The sequence below is a fragment of the Phodopus roborovskii genome, unplaced genomic scaffold (genome assembly GCF_943737965.1).
Source record: "Phodopus roborovskii unplaced genomic scaffold, PHOROB, whole genome shotgun sequence".
NCBI classification, from domain to species: domain Eukaryota; kingdom Metazoa; phylum Chordata; class Mammalia; order Rodentia; family Cricetidae; genus Phodopus; species Phodopus roborovskii.
Window position 1 is genome coordinate 22,998,432 of NW_026126410.1, and position 6,051 is coordinate 23,004,482.

Genomic DNA, 6,051 nt, shown 5'->3' on the forward strand with positions numbered 1-6,051 from the left:
ATGCGCTACATCGCCTCTTACTTGCTTGCTGCCCTTGGGGGCAACTCCTCTCCTAGCACCAAAGACATTAAGAAGACACTAGACAGCGTGGGCATCGAGGCTGACGATGACCGGGCTCATTAAGGTCATCAGTGAGCTGAATGGAAAAAAACATTGAGGATGTCATCGCCCAGGGTGTTGGTAAACTTGCTAGTGTGCTTGCTGGTGGGGCAGTAGCTGTTTCTGCTGCCCTTGGCTCTGCAGCTCCTGCTGCTAGTTCTGCCCCTGCTGCAGCAGAGGAGAAGGAAGATGAGAAGGAAGAGTCAGATGATTACATGGGATTTGGCTTGTTTGATTAAATTCCTACTCGCCTATGAATAAAGCCTTTTTATGAAACAAAACAAAATAACAAAAATAAAAAAAAAAACACATGAACTCTTGGAGGCTATATATTTGCTGCATCCAAACAGTAATAGAAGCTAAGGGGCAGAAATGGTCCAGTCTCCAAAAGGCACATTCAAATAGCTCTGTGCAGAAAGCAGGCCAGGAAGTGATGTAAACAACTTCTGGTTGGTGATAAATGGATTGTTGAAAGCCCAGTTCCCTCTCCCAGGAAGGCTTTTTTACTCCGATACACACATATACATCTTCCTCTCAGCTTTCTGGCATCTCACCTTTGCAGTGAGGTCCCTGCCACCTATCTTACTTAAAACTGTAAACGTGGCCAGCCCCCAAGGACGCTGTAAACCTTTCCTGTTGCTTTCTTTCATAGCACTGTATTCTTTCCTGCTTATCAGTTCCTCCCACTGGAATGGAGACTATGAATGCTAGTGGCTTTCTCTCTCTCTCTCTCTCCCTCCCTCCCTCCCTCCCTCTTCCTCTCCTTCTCTCTCTCCTTCATAGCCTCAGGGTATAGAAGGCTTCCTGGCATATTAATAAACATCCCTTGAAGTAATTAACAATGAGCAGCTGGTGAAAACCTGATCTCTTCCTCTTAGCTGGTATTGAACCGGTCAGATCTAATGTGAAGAGACACACATGACAGCAGTGACAGGCTTCTCAAGGAAGGGATCATTATCATCACTCCAGATGAATAGAGCCCAGCCCTGTGAGGTCACTTCCTGAGTGCTAAGGATAGCTACCGTCCTCAGCTCTCTATGAGGAGGCCATAGCTTTCCAACCATCCTTCAGAGAAGGGAAAACATGGCTGCTGAGATGTTGTGACCACATAGCTATTTAAGAGGAGAAAGCTCTGAGGGGCCAACTGGAACCATGAGGCAGAGAGGAAAGTCTGTATTGACTGATAACTTGGGGAGGCTCATCTCTGCTGGGACCTCAGTGAGAAGGGGATCAAAAGCCTTTGCCACTGATTCTCTCTGGCCCTGTCATTGTGTTGAAGTCCTATTTTTTGTTGCTGGTGACACAGGGCTGTGTACAAAGCTATTGTCAAAACATATGCTTACTGCTTTTGTCTGATCATTTTCCACTGGTATGCTTAATTCCCACCAGTCAACAGTTAATCTAGATGATTTATTCTAAGCCCCAGAGCCCCAGGACCCACGCCCATGCTATATAATTCCAAAGGAAAACAGTAAGTAAATGCAAATGGAAACAAATACCCATTGCTTATGGGTGTGCTGAGGTATAATGAAGACATCCTGAAATGAATCATTTTACATTTGTAGTTTTTGAGTACTTCTCATGGTAACTCTCCCACTCTATCCTAGAGAGAAGAGGCAGCACAATGATTTTGGCAACCAGCCACATGTTGTACAAGCTAACGGCTGGTGTTGGAGCTACAAAAAAAAAAAAAAAAAAAAAAAAAAAAAAAAAAGAAAGAAAGAAAGAAAAAAGGAAAGTAGAAAGAAAAAAATCTTGCTGGCTTTCCTTTTTGGAAGCTTGTCTTAGATTGTTTTCCTGTATAACACCCCCCCCTCTCTCTCTCTCTCTCTTTCTCTGTGTGTGTGTGTGTGTGTGTGTGTGTGTATGTGTAAAGCAGCACATTTGTTTTCTTATGGTGCTATAGGTTGTGCTAGATTAAAATCAATGTACCAGTAGGCCTGTGTTTCTCTCGGAGGTTCTGGCAGGAGTCTCTGCCCTTTTTAAATCTCTGTTAGAGGAAGCCTCCACTCCTTTCCACTCCTTGGCTCAGGATCCCCTTTCTCATATCGTCATTTTGATATCTCTTTCTGGACTTTAATCTAGCAATCATTTTTTTTTTCCTTTAATGAGCTCACCTGGATGAACTGGAGTAGTCTCTTTGTCATAGTGTCAGCCATTATACAGCTGGCTATGTGATCTAATACAAAGAGGCCAATATTCTGGTTAGCATAAAGGTGACATTACAAAGTCCCTTGCCACAGTTTTTAAAAGAGGCTCTATTTAAGTCTAAGGATAGCTTCAGGCTAAAGGGCTGTCGTCTTCCTCTTGTAGTTTGGTGCATGAACTGAGTAGTGCTGGGTGGATCTTCCAGCTCAGCCCTGATATGAGCTCTTGAAGGAAGATCCTGTCTAGAAAACAAACAAGTGGGTGTTGTAGGTACCATGCCTGGAGCTCAGTTCTCAAGCTCTTCTCAAAATACAGATGTAACATTTCAAGAGTCAACAGTGACAATCACCCACCTTCTGTCACCTCTCAGTCACCTCTACCTCAGCATGGAGCCAAGGTGATCCCAAGAGTTTGTGAGGAGGTCAGGGAGCTACCTTCCTGGGTTAGTGATCTTCTGTTAATGTAACAAACACCTGAAATCGTCAAGCTAATAAAGAAAATGGTCTAGTTTGGTTTACAGGTTTGGAGGGTCCAGCTCATGGTTACCCCATTGCTTTAATAGCTAAAGTTTGGCAGTACCTCATGGAAGGAGATCGTGATGGAGGAAGCTGCTTACTTCAGTGGTGGGTAAGAAGCAGAAGGAGAGAGCAGAAGAGACTACTAATGATATTTCCTAACCTCTTCCTAGGGCATGTCCTTAGTTACCTAAGATTTCTACTAGATGCCATTATCTAAAGGCTCCAATATTGAACCACACCGGAGACAAGCATTTAGCACATAGGCTATAGGTGATAAACCAGATCTAAACCATGGTGCATATCATAATGAGGCTATGCACTCTTACCCAGAATTCCTTCTGTCTTCTTGCTTTTGCAAAAGCAGCTTTGGTAACTTTCTGTTTCTAACCCATTTGATGAGATACTTAAGGAAGTACACACACCCCTCTCTTTATTTGCTTTGTCATGGGAAGACAATTTCCCAGATCCTTAAGGTTTTATTCATTTAAGTCACATGAATAAGCTAACATGTTAAAGGGATCTGTTATTATCTTCTTATTGAGTACTTCACTTTAAAGGAAAGGCTAATGAGAAGCCAAGCTTGTCTTCTAAATGACACATTCAGGAAGCTGGGAAGTTGAAAGCATCTTTTCCTACTATTTTTTTTTTTTTTTTTTGTTAATTAGCCCCATTGTTCTGTTAGCTACAATTAACTGACTGTATCACAGATATTGTTACAGCATCTTTGTCTTTACAGAACAAATGGAAATCCGTTGACTTTTTTCCTGGTATCTCTGGGTTAAAGGTTATAGGATTCCTATTAGTCAACAGGGAATTTTTCAGTCTTAAGAACTACTTACCTTTTGAGCTAGGAGTTGTGAGCCTACCCTTAGTTCTTTGTGCTTTTGTCATATATTCCTTTGGTTCTGAATGATATTGACTACCTCCATTCAGCCCAGTTCTATCATGCTGTTACCTACCCAGCTTCCATTTAGCCTGGGCCAGTTTTCATTGCTCAGAGATCATTAACTTCCTCCATTTCCACACTAGAATTCCCAAACTCTAACATTCTTGATTGTTTTCACTAATTGTGAACAAATAATCTCATCACTCAGAAGGCAGGGGCAGGCAGATCTCTGTGGGTCAAGCCCAGCCCAGTCTACACACAAAGCTCAGGGCTAGCTAAGTGAGGCCCTATCTTAGCAAATGTCTCCTTCCTGAACTTTGAACATGGCCATAGTTTATTATAGGACAGTTATTCCCCTGCATGTTCTGCTGGTCTGAAATATCAACATCCTTTGAGGAATGCTTGTTTGTAATATCAAAACAATGGCAAGTTCTTTATCAGCCTAGTCAGTAAGTTCTTCTACTCTTTTCCTATATAAGCTCCATTCAGTGATGATTTTGCCATACTGGGTGTGGATAACCTTAGCCCTGACGGGATAAGGACCAGGCCAGGAATGACTGAAGATGAGATGATTCGGGTAGGGACAGAGAAGGCAGTGAGTGGTAAAGACCTAGGGAGAGGTTTTTCCCAGTTGAAATTTGGTACCCAAATCAAAGTACCTTGTTCTGTGTTCTTAAATGTTCTGTGCCTTAGTTTCAACACCTTTATAATAGATATGTACCTACATTATGTTGATGCTATTGAGTCTATGAGGACAGCATGCAGTAATAAGGGCTGAGGTTTACTGAACATTGTTGATATTATTATTATTATTATTATTATTATTATTATTATTATTTACATGCTCCAGGGAGAGAGAGCCCTGAATTGGTGAATTTGAACACCCTAGTCCAGTTAGAGCATCCCCTCTTCAGATGTTGCTGGGACTTCCCTTACACTAAACTCCTTCTGTATTTAAATCAGAAAACAAGCAAGAACCATCACCAGAAAGTGAACCGCATGGCTTGGAAAGCTCTCAGACATTAGTTCCCTGGGATGTCTGCTATGTCTGCAGAGCTTGAGCACAAATGCAGGTTGTGGGGCTGGGTGTGAGGTAACTTGACATTACCTTTTTAAGAAAGCAATCACCCAGAATTGTAAATATGAAGTGAGGCAGCAGGTAAGGCTGTCACTCAGCAGTGAAGTGCTTTCCTGGAACACATAAGACCTTGTGTTAAAGCCCCATATCACGAGGGAAGAGGGAAGAGGGAAGATGGAACACTAGTGAGTATGCATGCTGATAAGGTGTCATCAGAGAAACAAAGAAGTACAGTGTGTTCTGGCTTCAGCTGGTGTACTCTGGCCCATGCAGAAGAGTCCTATGAAGAACTCTCATTCTCATCCCAATCTGCACAGAGCATCAGAGGTTCCACCAGCCTTGGGACAGTCCTCATTAGGGTATAGGCTCCCTGGCTGGGCAGCTCCCTAAGAGCTTTGCCTGCCCTCTTGTGAGACTCAGTCTTCATGTGGGAGAGGAGCCCCGGGGATAAGAGGGTCTGTTCACTCTATTTGATGAAGTTCCACTAGTACCAGCATCTTCTCCGAAGAAAGAGGTCAAGTGACCTTGAGAGAGTGGAAGCCACATCTCCTGTACTTTCTTGCCCCAGCAGACAAACCGCATCGCCCTTCAGCTTCTTTGCATGAAGCTGACAACACTTACTTCTCCACACTGTTGTCAGGAATAAGCACAAGCATTAAACTCTAAAGCCTTACATAAAGTTTGGTTTGCTTTCACTCTTCTCAGCAGGCATGATGCTAAGTGAGATGTCTATTCTTGGTTGTCAATTTGGCTACATCTGGAATTAACTAAAATTCAGAAGTGGAGAACACATGCTTTTAATCTGGGTCATACCTTCTTCTGGAAGCCCATATATGTAGGAGAACTGGCAGCCAGCCTACCCAAGCTGCAAGTGCCCAGGCCAGCCTGCATGATCATGTGTGGCAGGCACGTCCTCCCTGAGCCAAGCCTGTCTCCACACCCGGAGACTGCTGATGAAGGGACACCTGACTGGAGACAGCAACGAGAAAAGGACAACATAACAGAGTCAGCAGACTAAGCCAATGAGACCCTGGGAGGGGGGGTATTAAGGCAGGCCTAATTTCCCTAATACACAAATCTGCAGCACGCTCTGCTGCTCACTGACTTCTGGTGCCTGAGTTATTGGTGCTGCATCTTCTCATCCCCTCCCTCAAGGGGTGTCTGAGGAGGGTAACCTGCAACACATATAAGGACATGGAAGAAGGAAACTTTTGCTCTTCACCTTCTTGTCCTCACCTTGCTAGCAAATCCATTTTTTTTTTCACTAGCATTAGAGCCTACTTATTCAAGATTGCAGAATAGACTGAAGACTACCAGAAACA

At 43.4% G+C, this 6,051-nt stretch overlaps 1 pseudogene; it reads left to right on the forward strand.

Annotated features, from left to right (window-relative positions):
* LOC127220649 (60S acidic ribosomal protein P2-like) lies at positions 1-353 on the forward strand (annotated as a pseudogene).
* Positions 354-6,051: the final 5,698 nt, after the last annotated feature.